This window comes from Panthera uncia, chromosome D2 (assembly GCF_023721935.1).
Source record: "Panthera uncia isolate 11264 chromosome D2, Puncia_PCG_1.0, whole genome shotgun sequence".
NCBI lineage: Eukaryota > Metazoa > Chordata > Mammalia > Carnivora > Felidae > Panthera > Panthera uncia.
Window position 1 is genome coordinate 6,431,390 of NC_064818.1, and position 21,446 is coordinate 6,452,835.

At 49.1% G+C, this 21,446-nt stretch overlaps 2 protein-coding genes across 4 annotated transcripts in view; both read right to left on the minus strand.

The window, feature by feature from the left end:
- SGMS1 (sphingomyelin synthase 1) overlaps positions 1 to 14,253 on the minus strand; it is a 115,898-nt gene extending 101,645 nt beyond the window's left edge. Inside the window, exons 1-3 of one of the 3 annotated variants that reach the window (XM_049646046.1) lie at positions 14,164 to 14,253; positions 13,114 to 13,176; positions 12,437 to 12,517 (exon numbers count right to left, since the gene is read on the minus strand). The gene's annotated coding sequence lies outside the window, so the exon portion shown is untranslated. The other 2 variants (XM_049646047.1, XM_049646045.1) reach the window with 2 other exon arrangements.
- LOC125933549 (translation initiation factor IF-2) overlaps positions 14,249 to 21,446 on the minus strand; it is a 170,775-nt gene continuing 163,577 nt past the window's right edge. The window contains exons 6-7 of the mRNA XM_049646663.1: positions 14,464 to 14,544; positions 14,249 to 14,339 (exon numbers count right to left, since the gene is read on the minus strand). The gene's annotated coding sequence lies outside the window, so the exon portion shown is untranslated. The remainder of the gene's footprint in view (positions 14,340 to 14,463; positions 14,545 to 21,446) is intronic.

Genomic DNA, 21,446 nt, shown 5'->3' on the forward strand with positions numbered 1-21,446 from the left:
ATCCCAGATCCCATGCTCATTACATCCATTAGTGACGCGTTTCTAACTTCAGCCTCTAACAACTTCAAGGAAATGGTGGATGGCTCTTCAGAAACTCTTTCCAAACAAGAATTAATCTTGTTCTGAAATACTTGAGCAGTGGATGTACGCTGATTTCCACTCCTTCAGGGAAAAGTTCTCGAGTTAGGCGGTGATTCTGGATGTAATGAGCATGGGATCTGGGATCACGGCAGGTTCAGACCTGACCTCTGACACGAATGACCTTGGGCAGGTTAATTATCTGCAGAGAAGGGGGACCAAATACCCGCCTGACACGGCTTGTGGGACAGCTCGTATGTCATAATACATGGACAGCGTTTTTGGCACAGTGCTGGACATAACAGCAGGCACTCAACGGTGCTGTCTTGTCCCTCTAAGCTCTGAGTCAGAATCACCAAAACTATGGACCAAGTAGCCTTTAAAAAAAAAGTCTTTTCAATGTTAAAATATCCAAATAATTTTAGAGCTGAAATAGTACTCTGGTGTTATATGGTCTGAGTCCCTTATTTGAGTGATTTAAAAAAAAAAAAAGAGGAGTGCCTGGGTGGCTCAGTCTCCGCTCAGGTCATGATCTCAGGGTTTGGTTGGTGGGATGGAGTCCCAGGTGGGGCTGATTGGAGCCTGCTTGGGATTCTTTCTCTCTCTCTCTCTCTCTCTCTCTCTGCCCCTCCCCTGCTCCCCTGCTCACACGTGTTTTCTCTCTCTCTCTCTCTCCCTCCCTCCCTCCCTCTCAAAATAAACATTTTTTTTAATTAAAGAAACTTTTGATTTAGGATCCTTGGATTTGGTGTTATACAATAGGAGCTTTACTACCCAAAAAAAAAAAAAAAAAAAAAAAGGGGGCTTAAAATGGAAATGATTTCATTGACGCCACAGTAAATCAACTGTTAAAAAAGTAAGAATGATTTTCAAATACTCATTCCATCTGGGTTACTGTGCCCTAAACATAACTCTGGAGTAAAAATACTTAAAGGAAACTTTAGGTAACTGGGAATTGGCAAATCACAGAAGCCTCCAGAACCACCAGGTTCTGTGGACCAGTAAAGAAAGGAGTCGATGGTTAGTGGGAGTAGAGAGTTTTAGCAGAGTAAGAATTTTTTTTTAGGTTACAAAGTAAATCTTCTTGGCTTTGGAGAAGATCTCCTAAGTTTAACTTATATATATTTGTTCAGAACCAGTCATTCTATAGGCCAAAATTTCTTCAAAATACTCATCAGCAAAGATGAGATCTAGAGTGAGATCAAAGGCCCTTTCTAAACTGGGATTTTCTGCAAACCAGCATGTAAGAGTGAAAGAACAGGGCACCAGGAACCCAGAGCTGCAGCTCTAATCCCAGCTCTGCCCATGAGTGACCAGGAAGCCAGCCCTAAGCAAACTGCTTCATCATCTCTCTTAAGGTCTCTAAGAATTCCTCCACCTGACAGACCAACGTTATGGTCAAAAAGGGCAGGTGCAAGGTAAGCCTATGACCTCACACTGATGCTTAGTAACAGGCATACATTCGCCCAGTCTAGATGATGAAGCTGAAAATCTCTGTTGACTCTCACATAAAAGTAATCTTATCATCCTGGATGCTTTAAGTTAAATTCTGGAGTCATCTGAGCCCTGCCCCTTTCCAGAGAATTCAGTATCAACAGGTATGATGAGGGCCTCCTATGTGGGCTTCACGTATCTGTACCGTTTTCCCCCATTCCCAGCTCATGCACTCATCCCCCTATGCCAGGTCACCAAGGCTGGGTGTCCCTTGAATGCTGTTCTTCCAGCGGCCAGGTCCCTCCCTCTGTGCTCCTAATGCATCATCGCCAGCACCTGATAAATGTGAAAGTCCAGCATGCCACCATGTCATAAACCTCCCCTCTCTCTACCAATTAAACAACCTGGTTTTATAGCAGAGATCAAAAGGAAAATATTTGCTTTAGAGGCTACTTTCCTCAAACAGTCACGCAAATTAATATGTATTTTTAAGCACAGTGATTTTCTGTTTACAAAACTATTATAACCAGTTATACTGGCCAAACTGATAATATGTTGGCTGTTACACCATGAATAGCTCTTTTATATCAGAAGGATACACACACACACACACACACACACACACACAACCTACAGGTAAGCAAGCAACTCCATAAACAACACCTACAGTCTCGAAAATGCAATTGTCCGTGTGTGTAGACATACACAGATACAGTACATGAAAGATACAGTACATGAAAGAGGAAGGGAAGGTAGCCGTACAGGAAAGAGAGAGACAATTAAGTTTGCTTCTGTTGCCTAGGATCCAGTCAAACTTAAAATTCATAGCCTGGGTGCTCTGTCTAGGAAGCAAAGCTTAAAAATATGTTCACCTGCAACCATAACTCAAGGCACTTACAAGACGGTTACAGTGACCTTTATGCTTGGGGAATGAGGACACAGTTGCCAATGCTGTTGGAATGTTCTCACCGTAGAAAAAGGATAACTGTTTCTAGGAGGTCTTTTTTGCCTAAAATTATTATGCAAAGTACAGACTATCATTGCACAGTTCAAAAAAAGTGACCATGAGCCCACGGGGCCCAGGCCACGGCGTCAGTCGTTCCAAAGCTGGCCTCCAACTGTCTAACAGCCATCTTCCGCCTTGAAAACCCTCAGTCAAATAACCCAACTGGTCTCCTTGTTCCCTCGAAGCAGCAGGCACAGTACATACAGGCTCCGGGGCTGACGACCTTCAACTCGCCCTTCATACTAGTTGTCACCTTCTAGACACTTCCATTTCCTGGAACCCTCCTCACGGGCTCAAGCCTTAGACAACTCTCCTTTACTCCAAATGCCTACCGACCTTATTCTTTATAACTCCATCCCGAGATGGACTTCCAGAACTGTGGCATCCTCCTTCTTCCTGAGACCCCTGACCTTTCTCTCCCCCCAGATGACAAAAGTCCATCGGAGGAAGAGATCGTGTTTCAAAGGCCAGGACGTAACAGATTCTGAAGAAACAGCTGTCATTGAGATACATGGTGTTTCAGTTCTACAACGGCCGCAAAGGAGAAAGGAAAACATTCCTTCTGACCGCTGCCGCCTCGAGAGTAAGCAACCACTAATGGCTGTTCAGACCAGTTGGCAAGCAGACCTCAAGTGGCAGGCGCGTTTCTCTGCTCTTTATGACGTGCCCCAACGATACAGAGCGCCACTGCCGAGAGAGAGCGAACCGGATGCTTCCTAAAGGGGAGTACAGTTTACAAAAGAGTGTCATCACATAAAGTCTCAGTTCCTCCAGCACTGGCCCACTGAAGGAAACAGAGGCACTAAGTCATTTCACCTTCCGTTGCTGGAAAGGAACACACGTACACACATCTGCCAATCTTGCCAGAGTGCCAACTGCTCCTTAAAGACAAACGTCTCTCGCAATGTACACGGTGCAGCCACGAGCCTCCACTGGGTCACCTGCAGGTGCTCGCAACTGTAAGTGGTAGCAAAGGGCAGTGCTTCGAGGCAACTCCCAACTACTAGAACCATCACGCGAATTTCTGTGTTTATTTGGTTTAAAATCTACACGTCATAAGATGCGTGCATTAGAGCAAACTCCGGTCAAGAGTCATTAATCCTCTTTCTCTCTTTTTTACAAAGTTTTTATTTTAATCATCGGGTATTCATCACAAGTGCACTCCTTAATCCCCATCGCCTTTTTCATCCATCTCCCCCCACCTCCCTTCTGGTGATCATCAGTGTGTTCTAAGAGTCATTCGCGCTCGCTCTCTCTCTCTCTCTCTCTCTCTCTCTCACACACACACACACACACACACACACACACACACACACAGTCACTAGCACCCTTTGATTTTGCTAATACATTTCTGCTTGTATGAACTGGGAATCAACACCACCATTGTTCTCAAAAAGATATGTCCTCAATCAGCTGTCCTACTATGTAATTATATTTATTGTAATTGCCATGACAAAGACACAACTTCTTCAGCATTCCAAGTCTAAACAACCCCATAAGTTAGTCAGCATTCTTTAACTTGCAGGTAACAGAAATGGCACGTGGAGCATCATGGGTAAGAGCGAGGTGCTTTGCGTGGACTCTAAGCAGCCCAGCAACAGGAAAGCCACAGGGCAGCTGGGCTTGAGGACGTAGGCGAAATGGCCCCAGCAGGGCAAAATGGCATCTCTGCTCCTACAGGTCGGTTCCATTCCCCCTTCCTGAAACCTGCCTTCTTCCACTTACCTCCCAGCTCTGCCCCTAAGAGGGATTATCCCATAGTTGGAATTTTTAAGATTCTCAGGAAAAACACACCCACCCAGCGGTCAAGGTCCCAATTTCGGCCTGTCTACGCTGGAACTACATCGTTGGCTCAGCAGGAAGAGTTGTAAGTTCTCCAGAAGGTGAGTTTCCTTCTCAGGAGTAGAAAGGAGGGCTCATCTGTCTGCCCAAAAAAACACCACCACCTGTCAAGACATTCCATTTTATGTCTGAGCAAGAGGTTATCTAAACAGTCAGTCCTCAACCTGGTAATAAATTACATTCTAAAAGTTCACTTCTAAGGTCTGGAGTCAATGAACCCTTAGGTGGTACCTGAAATGCATTTCACTAGAGATAAAATGTAGACATTGGCTTCTCTGGCCAGTCTTTAAAAGCCTATTTAACTTATGATGGATCCAAGTACAGTGTTAATAATATTTCTGATACTGTACTCAAACCGCATTCTTCACGCTGTTCCTACAGGAAAATGTACTTGAAATTCCACCTGGAACAAGAACAATACGCTCAATTTAATTCATTTGCTGAGCATCCAGTCATGACAGTGGCTCCTACCGTACAGATGTTACTTCCCATTTAAAGTGCACACAACACAGCAAGGCAGGTGTTAACAGCCGTACTGAGCCCACAAGGAAACTGGGCGTCAAGAAGGTTTTGATGCCCAAGGTCAATGGCTAAGATGAGTCAGAGCCGGCTTCAAAGCCATGTATGTTTGACCCCCAAGCTGGGGCTGTCATGTCTGATCTCCATAGCTGACAAACAGGCGTGGGCTTACAGTTGAGGAGACGGAGAGCTAACGTTTCAGACTCTGTAAATATTTAGATTCTCCTGCAAAAAAACGAAGGGACTAGTGGCCAGTCCCTTTCGATAACCAGACATTAACTTTCTATATCCTTCCCAACAGAGGATACTTCTCTGTGTTAGAACAAAAGAAAATATTTCCCTGGGTGAGCCCTCAACTATACTGATTCTTGTATTTACATGAAGATCATCGGGAAATCAAAGGTCAATAAATAGTGTCTTCAAAACAAAATTATTTTGCTCTGTTGAAAACAGAGGGCACTCTCTATTAAAATGCCCATCTAAGATGTTTTACAAGAAAATTAAAGTTGTTAAAATAACTAACGTCACAGTTATGCCAATATAAACGCAATGGGTGCATTTAACAACATGAACTGTGTTCTACGTTTGAAAAAAGTTTTTGGTTAGATAGTATCTAATACATACAAGAAAATACATTCAACATTATTTGTCAGGAAAAATGATATTAAAGTCAACAATCATGAACCTACCACCCAAACTTAAAAGCACACCATTACCAATAAATCACAGCAGTTCCCTGAGTGTTCCTTCTGTCCGACTTGATGACCTTTTCTTTCTGCGTATATTGGACAAAAGAAGTTTGAAAGCCGTTGGTCCAAGATGGGACTTGAATAATAAATTAACCATGTGCCTTATGAAGTCAAAGTGGAGACGTGGTCAGAAGTAACAAGACAGAAAGTAGCTGAATTCAATCAGAGAGGAAGGGAGTGGCCAAATCATGCACTGTCTTAGCCCGGAAACTACTGGTTGGACAGACCTGTAGGAACTTTCGGTTTCTCTCCACGGTCCGAAGCCACACCTAGTCGCTAGGAACGTGAAGTCAGGTCAGATCTCCTGAACACCTGTCAGACTGTCAGACACGGGGTCTGAAATAAGACAGTTCAACTCCGAATTGTCCCGAACGGAGGTAAGGTATTTACGAAGTCCACGCAGAGCCTTAACACGTCACGGAAAAAAGAACCAGTAACTTCAAGGGGAGAAAAAAATCAACAAAAACAGTCAATAATTTACTGAGAGTTTAATTTTGTTGTAATAAATTAATTAAATGTTAAGCAATTTATACGACAAGGAAAAATTTAAGATAATGTCCTGTGTGATGTTAAGCCGCTTGCAACGGGCGTCAAAAGAAAGGACACAGGCACTAATCTAGTGGATGAGCTGGTACAAATGGTTTCAGCACAAATGCAAGTGGGGGGTAAGGAAATCTAGCATTCGGCACAAACTACACAGTGCAGTAAACACGGGTTGAGGAGGAGGAGAGAAGGGGGAAGATGAGCTTAGGTGGCGGAGAGCAAAGCCACTCCAAGGGTGTCATGAGGATGGCAACAGAGCGGGTTCACCTCCGAGCACGGCCCGCCAGTGACCACGTGACACTGTCTCTAGGACCCAGCCGCCTGCCTTGTTTTACCACTTCCGGATGCGTGGCGCCCCGCTCGAAGATTCCTGAGGCTGGGGGCCGGGACTGGACGTCCAGCCCTTGACCCGGGATATGTCCCACAAGTGTCTGAAGAAGGAAATTTGGGGCAAGTGGGGCCGCACCAAATACCTAGTTAAATGCCTTACTGAAGGGGTAACGTGTGATGAAGGTTCACCTCGACAGCGCAGGGGACAGACTGCAACACGACAGCGGGAACGCATCGGTTCGGGCTAAATTACGCTGCGGCATCACAGAGCGCCAATGACAGAGAAAGGTCTTCTAATTTCTGGCTCCTGTTTGGTTCCTTGGAACTGAGCTGTGGCTACCCATGTGCTCCTCCCCGGGACGGAGGGAGAAGGAGCACCCCTCCCTGGGACGTGCGGGCCTCGTGGCGGGGACAGGAGCGACGCGGCAGGCCTCCTCTGCTGCTGGGAAATGGCATGTGTCGTCACTAAAATAAGTCCTCCGGCCAAGATGGCCACGGGGTCAACCCCCCCTGGGGTGGGAAAGCGGAACCCTCCTCCCTCCCCCCTCCCAAAGGGAAGGAAGGCGGCCGGAAAGCTCTGGCAATAGCAGTAACACAATCTCCCAGGAAGGGAAGGGAAAATGGATCAGGAAGTGCTTTCTTCCCATCGGTGACGACGAAAGAAGCTGTCCCTCCATGTCACCTGTCAGGGATCGTCTTACTAGGGCCTCACGACCCTCTCGCCCCAAGCCCTCAGCTCCAACATCAAGTCCGGGGACAACCCCCCCAAGCCAGCCTCCGAGGCCTCTGTTTTACCTGCAAAATGGGGGGAATCCTGCACTCTCCCTGAGAAGGGGTTTGAGACGTGCTTCAGTAAAACCGTGCATTTAAAACGCAAGCAGGGGCACCGGAGTGCTCAGTCGATTAAGTGTCTGACTCGTGGTTTCGGCTCAGGTCATGATCTTGCGGTTTCGTGGGTTTGAGCCCCACGCCAGGGTTTTGCGCTGGCGACAAGGAGCCCCCTTGGGATTCTCTCCCCCTCTCTGCCCCTCCCCCACGTGCACTCTCTCTCTCAAAATAAATACATGAACTTAAAAAAACAAGTAAAACACACAAGCGCATAAAAGCACCTAGTAAATATAAGATAGTATTATTATTAAATTATGATACTTCTCTCCTAATCTGTATCTTTCCCAAAGCATCTTTAAATTTTACTCAGTTTGTTAAAAAGTGTATAAAGCACACATATTAATGATGTTTCCTTTGCTTTTCAAACCTGCCGGCTCCTCTGCTCTCAGTTTTTTCTACACGCACGCGCGCGCACACACACACACACACACACACACAAAAACACACTCACACACACAAACATATACACAAACACACACACACTCACACACACAAACACACAAACATACACACAAAAACACACACACACAAACATATACACAAACACACACACACACACTCACACACACTCTCACGCACACACATACACATACACATACAATCTCTTCCCAATCTCCATTACTTGTTCACTCCCCGACTGGCCGGTTGCTTAAGGCTCTCCAGAAGTTTTGCAAAGAAGAACTATTAATTATCTATCATCTATAACTAATATCTAATTACCCGTTATCCATAACAATTAACTAGTTAATTCTTCCCACAATAAGGGAAATTAAGGAAAACTGAAGACACTCAGAATGTTCATTGGAAGTAGGAGCTAGATTCCAATATGGCTCCCAACAGACAAGAGGAAAGGACAAGGGTGCGACCTGGAAGGCCCCGTCTCTCTCAACATGCGGATCCACTTGCCTTGCCCCAGAATGACACCTTCCTCCCCCACCTCTGCCTCACACTGCTCCTTCCAGCTACAGCGCTAAGCACTGCCCAACTCTGTTCCAAGCTCCTGCGCGTGTAACTGGGCAAGTGCACCACAACGCATGCTCAAAGAGGTCCGTCACAGCCGGCTTTACCAGAGTGGAAAGTTGAGCACGACCAAAATGCCCACCACTGGGGGACTGGGTATACACGTCACAGACCACACAACACGTGAAGTGCCGTATGACAACAACAAACACGACTTAAGTGTGTGTTTATTAACGGCGGCATGCTTTCAGTACACTGTCAATCAACTCAGGTGTTAAAACGATATTTAAAACAAATAATCTGTTTTAGGAAGGAAAAAAGGATGAATCTAATCCAGGCTCAGAAGGAGTATGGCAGAATACCGAAACAAAACAAAACAAAGCAAAAAAACAATGGTACTGATGGTGTCTCTAGGCAGTGATGATATCGATGAATTTTTCCAGTCTGAATAATATTCACATTTTAAAAGTTCTTTCCAATTAGCACTGGTTAACTTTTTAGAATTTTTAAAATAGGTATTTTAACTAAAAGGCATTACTCACGGGGTGTCTGGGTGGCTCAGTCCGTTAGGCGTTGTGGACTCTTGATTTGGGCTCAGGTCATGATCTCACAGTTCGTGAGTTCGAGCCCCATGTTGGCCTCTGCACTGACGATGTAGAGCCTGCTTCGGATTCTCTCTCCCACTCTCTCTCTGCCCCCTGTCCCCAGTGCATGCACATGCGATCTCTCTCTCTCTCTCTCTCTCAAAAGTAAATAAACTTAAGAAAACCAGAAAAAGGCATTACTCACAAAACACCCACTTCAGATATCATCTGCTCCTAAAACTCTCCCTGGCCTCATCACTCCTGCCACACAGGTAATTTCTCTCTCCTGTTGAGTTTCCAGAGTAGTTAATATACCTCTAATGACACTGACTGCATTTGTTTTGAAATCACAGCTTTCTATGTTTGCACTTGATCGGTTTTGACGTGGAATGAGCCGTCTTATTTGTACTGGAATCTACCCCCATAACCCACAAGTCCTAAGTACCGAGCAAATTTCTGAGTGTGGTGACTGGACATCACGCAAGGCTGTACCATTTACACATCTGAAGACCACACACCTAACAGCTCTCTCATCAAACACTCATCTACACTGGGGATGTCCAGAAATAGCATCAGGTCCATTCTGAGAGAAGAAATGATAAATCAGAATATTTTCTGCATGGTGAGGTTTCTCTGTTGGTCATTTTTCCCATGTCTGCTTTCACAGCCACCAAAGACACCCTTATTCAACTTGAGACATGGGTCAATATTTCCTTTTTTAAAACAATTTTAATGTTTATTTATTTACTTTTGAGAGAGAGAGAGAGAGAGAGAGAGAGAGCGAGCACAAATTGGGGGGGGGGGGGCGGGCGGGGGAAGGACAGAGAGAGAATCTGAAGCAGGCTCCAGGCTCTGAGCTGTCAGCATACAGCCCAACGTGGGGCTCGAACTCATGAACTGTGAGATCAAGACCTGAGCCCAAGTCAGACGCTTAACCGGCTGAGCCACTCGGGTGCCCCATGACGTGGGTTAATATTTCTTATCCAGAGGCAAAGGTCTCCAGTTTCTATCCATCAGTTTCTGCTTGAAATGGACAAGAATTACTTTAGCAATAATCCAAGCCCGTCCTTGACTCAGTAGGAACTATAAATATCTATTGTTTTAGGAGGAAATAAGAGAACTAAGTGTTTTAAGATTACGTAAATCTGTTTCAGGGAACCGACAGAAACGAATGTTTTGAAATATGCAAGGCATTTTTTTTTTTAAGGTTCAACGAAGAATGTGTTTTGAGAGCTAGGTGGGTGAGATTTAAAAAAAACAACCACCGCAATCTTAGCTGTTCCTTAGCAATCTCAGGCTCCAACTGTTTCCTTCTCAAGGGCGAGCTAGAACACTAAACAAACTGCTTCTGGAAGAAACTCTGAGCAATCTGGTCCAGTTTCCGTTCGGCCCTCCATTCTCCTCCCCAAGATTTTCATCAAGCCTGTGGGAACCTGAAACCGCCCAGATACCGTCTCGTTTTGTTTCTCTCCCTCTGGAGACAACTCACTTTCATTAAAGCTTCCTTTCTGAACCAAAGCAAACCTACGTGCCACCGTGAGTGAGGAGGACCCCCGCCTGCTCGTCCCCGATGAGAGGCGGACTCAGGGGAGCACAGCAAAGGGACAGAAGAGACTCGAGACTGACTCAACCACAAGCACGGTCACCGCGCAGCCAGAAGAGACGAGGGGTCCCGCGCCAGTTACGAAGCCGAGGCCGCGCCCGGAGGACTCCAGTCACACGCCTAAGAACAGAGGTGGACGTTCGAAACCCGTCTCAGGACTGGTCTTCAACCCCAGAAGGCATGGGCGCAGGACGGCCTTGAGGTTCCAAAGCAAACTGTGCTTTTATCCACCAAATCAAACTCTTACCACCGGAGCTGAGACAGGCACCTGAAGAACTGTGGCTGAAACACAGCTTCACAGGAAACGTGCTGCCCGTGGTGCTGTTCACACCGGTCCGCCGAGGGCAGACGGTCACGCTCTCGGGGTTTTTGGCAAGCCCGTGGGGAAACACAGCCATCGCTAGAACTCGGATTGTACAAACATACAACTCAAATAAACGAGACTACAGGCAGAGGCAACAAGTGGTCAGAACTCGTCACGGGGGGCTACGCTCAGGGTGTTCTGGGCACTGTGGTACGTGGCCGGTAGCAAAGTGCGGGCTGGGGTGTTCCTGCCCAGCCACACTTCCTGGTCCTCCCACACGTGGGGGAGTATTTACGCCACAGAAATCTCCCTCTCCTCCCGTCCTCCCTCCCGGCTGGGCCAAGTCCTAACATCTCCCCGCATGTCGATTATCGATACGTCCAGTACTAACCCACGGCTGCCCGACAGGAGCAGGAAGCTGAGCTGGCCAACTGGACTCACAATATGGGCTTATCATCTGGAAGCCGTGATACAAATATAAGGAACAAAAGCGATTCCGGCGGACCCGTGAACAGCCCTGGGTCAGGGATGCCAACTTCCCGCACAGTCAGAGCCCCGTGTACAACTTTTGACTCTCCAGAAACGTTAACCACTGGCAGCCCACTGCTGACTGAAGCTTTACTGGTAACACACTCAATTAACACACATCTTGTATGTTATGTGTACTATATACTGTATTTTTACAGCAAAGCAAGCTGGAGAAAATGTTATGGAGAAAATCCTAAGGAAGAGAAAATCCATTTATTCAAGTACTGTACTGTTAAAAAAAAAACAAAAAAACAAAAAAAAAAACTGTGGACAAGTGGACCCGGGTGATTCAAAGCCGTGTTGCTCAACGGTTAGCTGTACTTTTACGGTGGCCCTATAATGTCCTAGTCATAGCACAAAGTACTGCCCGCAGCCTTTTGCTTTATGAGCGGGATTATCAAATCCAACACACTGATGAGTCAACTGAGCTCGAGGGGCTGAGTAACCACTAAACGCACAACAGCAAGAGTCAGGCCTCCGACTGTGTGACTCAGAAATACACAACCTTTTCACTAGGCAACCCCGTGCACTGACATTATCATCATCATAACGAAACCAAAATCAACCACATTTAACTGTCAGATAACCAGCAACCATTAATGCCACAGATGTGTGTAAGAGGAGATGCACCGAGAGGGTGCAGACAAGGAGCTCTATTTTATTCACAGTTGCCAAGTTCAAGTTTCTTCATATTAACCTCCAAAACGTACCCACCAAAAGTTGGTAAGAAATGGGGCCCATGGAACCGAGGGGAACATGAATATCTGTATTTGAGAAGAGCTTATTGAGAAGAGGTTAATATAAAAGGAATCTTCCCTTAATCCCTTAAATACTTAGGCTCTATCTCCCCAACCGCTGTTCCCGACCTAAAATGACACACTTACCAGAAAGAATAATCGCTCAAATGTGAGCATGAGTTTTTTGAAGTGTTTGGGTATTTCTTTTTTAAACATTTTCTCTTTCAGACTTTTCAGTCATTTGATCGTGCTATGCTTTTGCCATAGTCTCTTGTAGAACATTCACCCGGTAATCGGAAGACTTCCAAGGGGCCAACAAAATTTTACTTACTGATTATTTAAGAAAATTCTTGTCATCTTGGCTTCCTATAAGTTACCAGCTTCTCCCATCATGCCAGTACATTTCCATCACCTGTCGTGAGGAGAAAGGATCTGATGAGGTACATGTCTCAGAAAGACCCATTTCTGGGTTTCTGGGTTCTTTTTCTGTTCTCCGTGACCAAAACATGGAGAAAAATAGCCATCTCTTCCTTTGCCCTCAAAATCAAAAAGGAAGGAGACAATAACAACATAGAGAGAGAGAGAGAGACAAACGTAACCCCAAGGGAAAACAAAAAATTTAAAGAGCAGTATATCTACTGCTGGGGTTTGGGGAAGTGAACCCCTAAAATGCCCTCCCGTATGTTCTGGGGAAGAACTTTTAGTCTGTTGCCTGGGAGGAAGCATATCAGAGTCGTCTCCCTCCCGGCCCCACCCCTCCTGGCACATTCTCACAGTGAGAGACGAATGTGTCTGGGGGGATCCCAGGAAACCTTGGCTCAGCGCTCAGCCGCTGCACTGGGCGGGGCAGCAAGGAGCTCCCTCTGGCCCTCCGCAAGGACAGCAACGGCGGCCGGCTTCTCTCCAGCAGGAGCTGGAGGACTGGGTCAAGGCTGCCGGAGTTGAACTCTGTTTCAGTTTCAGAGAAGGAGGTAATTGAAGCCTTCGAGGTCTCCAACCCTGCTTTACCAGTAATTAAGCGACCATCTGTGTTGATTCCCATTTGGATCGTGGCTCTATTTCTCCAATTGTCTACAATTTACAGAACAGGAAAGATCAATCATGAGGGGATCCAGGCCCCCACCCTCAACAGGACACCACACGGTTGACACCATGGCTCCAGGTCCCACCGCTTCCTGGCCACGTGACCTTGGGGAAGTCCATTCATCTCTTCCCAGCCCCGATTTCTACTTTTCTGAAAGAGGGTCAAATGCCCCCTAGTATACTGTGTGGTTGAGAACATTCAATTAGAGGAAGGATAAAATCTGCCGAGCCAAGCATGCTTTGATCCGACAAGGGTATTGGCCCAGGACCCGGGACACCCACCGTTCAAGGATCAGATTTGCTAACTTACCCGTGCGTACAATTCAAATATTGGAGATTCATGTAAGTCACGGAGCACGTCACATGCTCAACAAAGTGCCTTCCTTCTTCCAAGAGCAAGGCATTCAGAACAATGCTTTACTTTCAATTTTTACATTTCGTAACACTTTAGGGTCCACGTCCCTAAAAGGGACAGGAAGTTCTGCTTTGTTTCCCTTCACAGGGGAGCCCCAAACGAAAACACACCTCTGCCAGGCAGAATGCAACTATTGCTTATTTTACACGAAGAATGTAGAGCTTTAAGTGGCCAAGACATACAAAACAGGAACCTGTTTCTCTGAGGCCTCAGTGTTGTCATTCAGGGAGAAGAGATGCACACTAATTATGAAATGGCTCCATGCGCTGAGGCGCCATGAGAGACACTGTCGTCTCGGTTATGGAATAGACGGAAGCCTCAAGTTCTCCAAACCGGAAGCGTGTGCGTGTGCATGTGTGTGTGCATGTGCGTGCGTGTGTGTGTGCGCGTGTGTGTGTGAGACTAAGGGGGGGGCATAAAGAAAGGAAAGAACGGACCAAATGCCACATAAATCCAGAGAGCCTCCTAGTAACAAAGAAATCTGCCCAGCAGGGAAGGACTGGAGAGTCAAGGTCTTAGAGATTACACCCAGCACTGAGAGGACGGAGTGCCAGGCTTACCGGCTAGCAAGAGCTCTGTATGCTGGTCGCCTGGCACGGAAGACTCTCAAAACCACGGACAGTGGAGAAGGGCCGAATACGGGCTTGACCAGCAGGCTTGAACGCCACTCCTGATGTGCACCCGCAGGGTGCTCTCTGCCAGGCTACCGAATCCTTCCAAGCCTCGGTTTCCAGGCCTGCAAGACAGGGATAATGACACGTAGTGTGGTGAGAAGTTACACAGATCAGAGATAACGCATATTCAGTGCCCATCGGAGCCTATGTTCCCACGACATGACGGCAACGATCGTGTTTACTTACTAATGCAAGTACGGTAGCCTGTTAAATTCACGGCTCCAACTGCAATGATGGCTTAGACCCCTTCAAATCCAGACTCCTTCCCTATGTGAACATTTTGGAGAGAGGTTCAAATCAGACTTTGGACAAGAACATCAAACTTTCCGAAGCTGCTCTGAAAGGAGTGTCAAATAAAAACGCCCATCTCAGGGGACAGCCTTCACTCATGTGCACATAGAAAGCCCTCGCTGTGCATTTGTGAGCATTCCTCATATCGGCACCGCGTTTCTTTTTTTGATGCTAAATTCTTGAAAGAGGGAATGAATCATTTCCACCGGTGCTAATCCTTCTGGTGTGCAATGCAATGCCAAGTACTCGGCGGGCATCTGCGGGAAAGAAAAGCCGCACCGAGGATGGCAGGCGGCCTGTCACCAAGGCTAGCTTCACACTCCGGCCTCACCAACAACAGTATGGATCTGTCAGCTGTGTTTTCCAGGAAAAAGAAAAAGACCCACAAGAGAGGCAACACCAACTTTTTTGTTTAGTTTATTTATTTTGACAGAGAGAAAGAGAGCATGTGAGCATGAGAGGGAGAGGGGCAGAGAGAGAGGGAGAGAGAGAGAGAATCCCCAGCAGGCTTCTCGATGTCAGCGCAGAATCCGGGACGGGGCTCGAACGCACGAACCGCGAGATCGTGACGTGAGCTGAAATCAAGAGTCGTATGCTCAACTGACTAGGCCCCCCTGGTGCCCCAACACCAACTTTTAAACAGAACTTTTTATGTGAAAAACAGTGCTCCTTGACCCCGCCTACACCACCCTGTTTGGGACTCACCCCGGTGATGCTGACTGCTTGGAATAAGTTGATTACCCTTCTTTTACCCTCAAAACCAGCATACAATGCACACAAGAAAATCTGTCTTGTTACAGGTTAGAGCTGATTTTTTTTTTTTTTTTTTCACAAGACCTGCTGTCCTCACTTCAATGGAAACCATTTTAATAGGTTCATGGCATGAAATTCCTCCTCCAAGTCAGTACTTTACCGCCACGGTGGTTATTCGCAAGAACAAGCGACTTCCGCTGTTGACGTTAACGAACGACCCGTCTGGCAGCAGGTGCTGTGCTGAGTCCCGGGGTGGGAGAAGGGGTCGTACGTGCTTGAGATGAAGTGCGTTTGAAGGAACGCAGTGCAGTGGTAGTCTCACCAGAATACAAGCCATTAACTTAGCTGCCGCACTTAGAATAATCTGGATGTGGGACTCCTGGCTGAGCATGTTGACAGCCCAGCCCTTCTCGATCCTGCTTCTTATACGACGTGAAGATTCCACAGCCGCCGTGCAAACACCTGTCTGAGGAGAACGACTCCTGTTTTGCACGGAAGCTCCGGCCCGCAGGGGCAAGGACAGCACTTGCACGGGCACCGAGGCCGCGCAAGTGGATGAAAGCTCGGGTGCCCCCGAGGCGTGTCGTTTCGGACCCTTCGCCCCTTTTCCCCCAGGGAGCTAGTTCGCTAAGACGGGTCCGAGCTTCCTCGCAGGGCGACAGCGTCCTATGGTCATCAAGAGCATGTGCTTTGCGGACGCACAGAGCAACGAAGCCCCTGGGTGTGCTGCTGAATGGCTGTAAGCCTCGCTTTCCTCCTCGAGAGACTCTGCCAGCAGCACCACAGCTCAGTGCGGTGACACGGGCTCCGAGACAGGGCGCCCGCAAACGCTTTAGTGAAGCCAACGGCAAACAAGGTCTCGTTGGATGCTGCCGCTGCTGGAGGAAGTCCACTATCTTCGTCCCGGGGAGGCCAGCAGGGACGGGCAATGTCACCGAAACAAGAGGTGTCCTCGTGGGCTCAAGTATCTCCAGCCACCTTGCCAGGAGGCCAGAAGAGGGCTTGAAGAAACGGTTCATCTGGCAGTCACACGCAGGCCGCTCCGATCGTTACACATACAGATCTTGGGAGCAAAGAGAGAGCGGCAGCCCCCACAGAGGTCTGTTGGCCAGTGGAAAACCCGGAAACGTTCACACCCGGCACACAGAAACAAAACGGAATCACGCGCTCGACACCGCCCAGCTACTAAATGGCAGAGCTGGGGTTCGAACCCAGGCGGCCGGGCTTGGCTCCCACCGCTTCACCCCGACAGCACACGGCCCCCCCCGCGGCGAGGATGAGCAGCGAGACACGGACCGAGAGCAGGCCCGAGAAAGGCAAGAAACGCCCCGAACACGCCTGAAGAGATGATGATACCAGACATCAGTTAACAGAGCCGAAGAGTAAGAGGGCGGAAACCACTAACGATTCTAAATGAGAAACTCCAGCATGGTCACAGCGAGAGACCATAGGAGGACGGCACCGGGAACGTGAACTCACCCTAGGGTTCAGCACGTGCTTGGAGACGGCAGTGACCAGAGACACCAAAGCAGAAAGGACCCCACTCGGGTCCTTGATGTAAAGCACATTATGACCCGGAAACGCCTGCGAGGGAATGTGTCACACGCTCTAAGTGCCAGCCGTCCCGGGAGGCTCACCAGGGACAGCTCCCTGCCCCCGTCCTTGCATCTCGGCAGCAGAGGAGGAGGAAAGGCCGCCCCCGGTGGCTGGACTGTCTGTGGGCGGGAGGAAGGAAGGAGGCGGAAGGGACGAGAAGCAAGCTCCCGGTGAAGAGGGAAAATGCACAGACAGGGCGGTGTCCACGCGCCCAGGCGGCCTCAGATGTGGCCGGCTCCAACGGCCCCAAGGCCCCTGTGTCTCACCACCCACGCCTGTGTCACAGCCACCCCCTGAGCAGGTTAAGGCCTGAGATTCTTCGTGACTGACGGAGCAAGCGAACACGACGAGATACATCCGGTTACCTCCCGGAAGCCTGGAGTGTCCATTCGTCCATTCGGCTGCAAGATTCCCTCCCTCGCTGGCTTTGAGGAAGAGCCACACGAGGGCAGCGTCCCGCCCACGGCTAACACGGAGCAGGGCCTCAGTCCCGGAGCCCACGAGAGACCGCCAACAGGCCCGGGAGCTGACGAGGAAAGCCTTCCCCGGTCGAGCCTCACATGACACAGCAGCTCTGGCAGAGGCCTTGACTGCCGCCCTAAACTTGTCCCCCGCGAAATCACGCCCGGACTCCCGACCCGCAGACGCCGCGAGACAGCGTGTGCACTGAGTAAGCCGGTTTGCCGCGACCGTGTTCCGCGGCTCCAGGTAACTCATACGGGAAGGGAAGTCGGCAAGGGAGGCTGACGCAACCACGGGCGCTTCCGAGACAGGAGGGGAAGGAAGAGAGAGGCCCCGGGGCCGGGGCGCGGGAGAGGGGCCTACCCATCCACGGTCTCTGACTCAGACCCGAGACTCCTCTCTGACCGCACACGTCCTCCCGGCCTGCTCCTGCCACACAGAGGATGTAACGGAACATGCCGACCAAGGAAGCGGCGGTCTTACAAATGGTGGTCTGGTCACCCGGCGGCCCTGCAAAGGCTGTTATTGAACATGCCGAGCACGCGCACATTTAAAGCAGCAAGAGGATTTCTTTATAATGTGTATTTATTTTTGAGAGAGGGAGAGACAGAGCGTGAGCGGGGGAGGGGCAGAGAGAGATGGAGACACAGAATCCGAAGCGGGCTCCAGGTTCTGAGCTGTCAGCACAGAGCCCCACGCGGGGCTCAAACCCACCACGAGATCATGACCTGAGCCGAAGTCGGACGCTCCACCGACTGAGCCACCCCGGCGCCCCTGGCAAGAGGATTTTGATCACCACAGGCGCTATGCTGGGATCCTACCCCTCGTAAAACAATTTAAACGAAAGAGTGTTTCAAATGTGATATAACAGACTTCAGCACTTTATGAAACTCATGTTCAGAGATGCAAGCTGGAGACTTTCTGTATTAGTGGTTTTGAGAACAGCATAAGAAGTAAAACATCCAAAGTCCCATCTAACTCTTGCTAGTAGGGGCTCCTTAAGAACCAAATAGAAATGTTCTCAAGTCCCCTGAGCAAGTACCAGTAACTTTGACAAAGCAACCCAAGAGGAGTTCCCAAGCAGAGCACGTAGCTAAGACTAACTCACTGAGCCAGGGACCTCTTACCGCAACAGGCCCCCTCGCTGCCCGGAGACACCGGTCGGGGAATGGACAATTGCATCGTTTCAGAGCCGGGGAATCCTCGTTCATCTCCCAGGCCTAGCCTCGCCGTGACAGGTGACGACACACGGGACCCAAACACTCCAAGGGGCCGACCCGTCCAGGCTCACTCAGAAGCGCGGAACCCGGACCTCCTGTTTCCCAGGCCCCTTCGTCCCCCCGTCGACCCGACTCCAGCTTCAACCAGGAACAGCAAAGTCAGTGGGATCAGATATTCCGTGAGGGACAAGCCTGGAGAGGCCTTTCCACGACGCTATCAAGCTCCTACTTGGAAACAGCGAGCCCTGTGGCAAGAGAAAGAAACGACCTCGAGGACCCGTTCGTATTAAACGTGCGCTTCATTTCCCAAAGCGAGGCCTGGCGTTTTCGGAGGAAACGGAGATGCCCCTAAAGTCGGCTGCCTTTTCTTACTAATGATCTGCTTTTTTCCTTTTTAAATACACACGAAGTGGGGAAGAGCAGCTGGTGCCAGCGTGTCCCTCCCGCTGCCTCACACAGTCCCGTCCCGAAGCCCACGGACCCGTCCCACGGACACTCCGGGCTTCCCTCCGATGGCAGAGCACTGTGCTCCGGGCTGCGCGTCGGGAGCCGTTGACCCAAGCAAGTCGAGTGTCCTCGTGTCTCTGGCAGAAGTGACCTCATCTGAGCCAGTGGACAACCGCAGACGGGGGGACCCCTCACGTGTGGGAGGCTGTTAGGAACGCAGACCGGAGTTCTCTTTTCTCCGAGAAACTTCCGTGTTTAAAATAAGCAGCAGCTTGCTTTTGTGCGTGATGACACGGCCCCTACCCCAGCAGCGGGAGTTACCAAAGCAAAGCAGTGCGACGGCTGTCCCCGGGTCACAGCCCTCCAGAACTCCCGTCACGGGACCCTTCCCACAGCCTAAAAGCAATTAAACAAACAAACAAACAAACAAACAAAAAACGGTGGTCATTCATTCACCATTCTCCTTCCTAATCTTTTCCTCAGGACCAAGAATAAATACGTGTTTAAAACAAAGCAAGAAGAACGAAAGGCTCATTTCCTTGCTTGGAGCTGGCAGTCTTGTCTCCTCAGCATGGACTTAAGCCACTACGGGAGTTACCTGGACAGGACGGTATCCAACCTGCATGTTTCAAACGCACGTGAGCGCCCGGACAGGGTATTACTAATACAAATATTGCTGCAGCTAAAACAAACTGCTCAGCGCACGCGGGCCTCTCTTCCAAATGTTTCACACGCACTAACTCACTGACGCGGACGACGGCATGAGGAGTGGGGACGCTGTCATTATCCTGGCTTCACAGAAGAGGAAACTGAGGCCGAGTTACTGAGAACACAGGCACGGTTATTCAGGGACCACCCACTCAGCAGAGGGCTGGCAGGAACCCCCTACTCCCTGTGGCCTCAGGTTTCCATCTGGAACCTTCCCTGGGAGAAGGGAAAGAAAACCCACTGGGTTTTACTTCTAATTAAACCTCTTTCTGGAGGGCTAACCACCACTGGTCCGCCCGCCGGTCCGAAGACCGACGAGAAACAGAGGCACCGGCCCATCTGTCCATCCTCACAAACCCTGACACAAGGCAGTTCTAAAGCCCAAATGGGTGGTGGCAAGATCTTTGAGGAAAAAGGTAAATATTTCTTTTATGGAAAAGGAAACCCAAAGGGATGCGAGCACGTAAGCGACTCGACTCGTGCAACAACGTGTCTGCAGAGTGCGTCCTTCTAGAACACTCTTCTACCTCGCCGTCAGGTGCCATCTGAAAGACGAGGTCATTCCTCTACTTTCTTCTCTGTGTTAGATCTAAAAACACGATCTCCTTCCCGAATGCGTGAAACGCACGCAAGCAACCTTGGCCGCTGGAGCACCCTGATCTAAGTGGCCGAGAATTCCTGGGCGTCAGTCGCTGCGTTATTCGCACACGACGGCCGAGGGATGCCGGTGGCATATACTGCCTCCGGCCTGGCAAAGCCTGAGTTTTTATCAGCTGCACGATACTTCCACCGCAGACAAGGATGGGGACACAATTTCCGCCCACGCTCTGTCATCCGGGAATAAAAAGGGCTCTAATTCCCTGGCTTATCCCTTGAACTTGCGTGTACTCTCCAAATGCAGTGCTTCCGGTTTTCAAAATATACTCAAAGGGCTTTCATTCAGTAAAACTGGTTTTTGTGCGTGTGTGTGATGGAGGTACTTTTATGCAGATAACGTGAGCTTCGTGCTTTCCTATTCAAACCGTATTTAATAAGAATAGTTTCCTTGGTGTTACCTGAGCCAAAATCTCGAAATAAAAACAGGCCGCATTTGTTCCACAATAAGTTGAAAACCAGCATTCTCTTTTTCCCAGAGGTACTAACAGGAAGGAAGCCGGCCACCCGGCACGGTCAGCTTTACGGAGAAGGACAAATCACAGACACAACAGCACTTCTGTCCCTGCGTCCTCCCAACCACCCTGATGCCCCATTTCCAGAAAAACCACCTGAGGTTCAGAGAACTCAGAGAAGCACAGGGACGTGCCTCAGGTAAGCTCCTTTCTAGTGGAGGGCTCGGCCTCAAACAGTTTTCGTGGAGCCACAATCTGTGCCTTTTCTCCTCGAGGCCTCTAGGAAGCGAGACATGATGGGAAGAGCTCCCGAGACTGAGCAGTGGACAAAACGTAAGCAGAGAAGAGCCGAAAACAAAGAGGGACACTGATGCACTGTGACATGAGGTCATGTGATGTCAGCCGCGCGGTTACTGGCTCAGCCTGCGGGAACTGGTCAGGAAGGAGAGAAGAAAGAGCAAAACCGGACAATAAGGACAAACGGCGGGCTGGCTACGGACAGCATGAGAAGAAATAAATACCCACCAAAATGAAGAAACTGTGTGGGGCGTTGGATTATGGATCGTGCCTAGGCCAGTGGCCA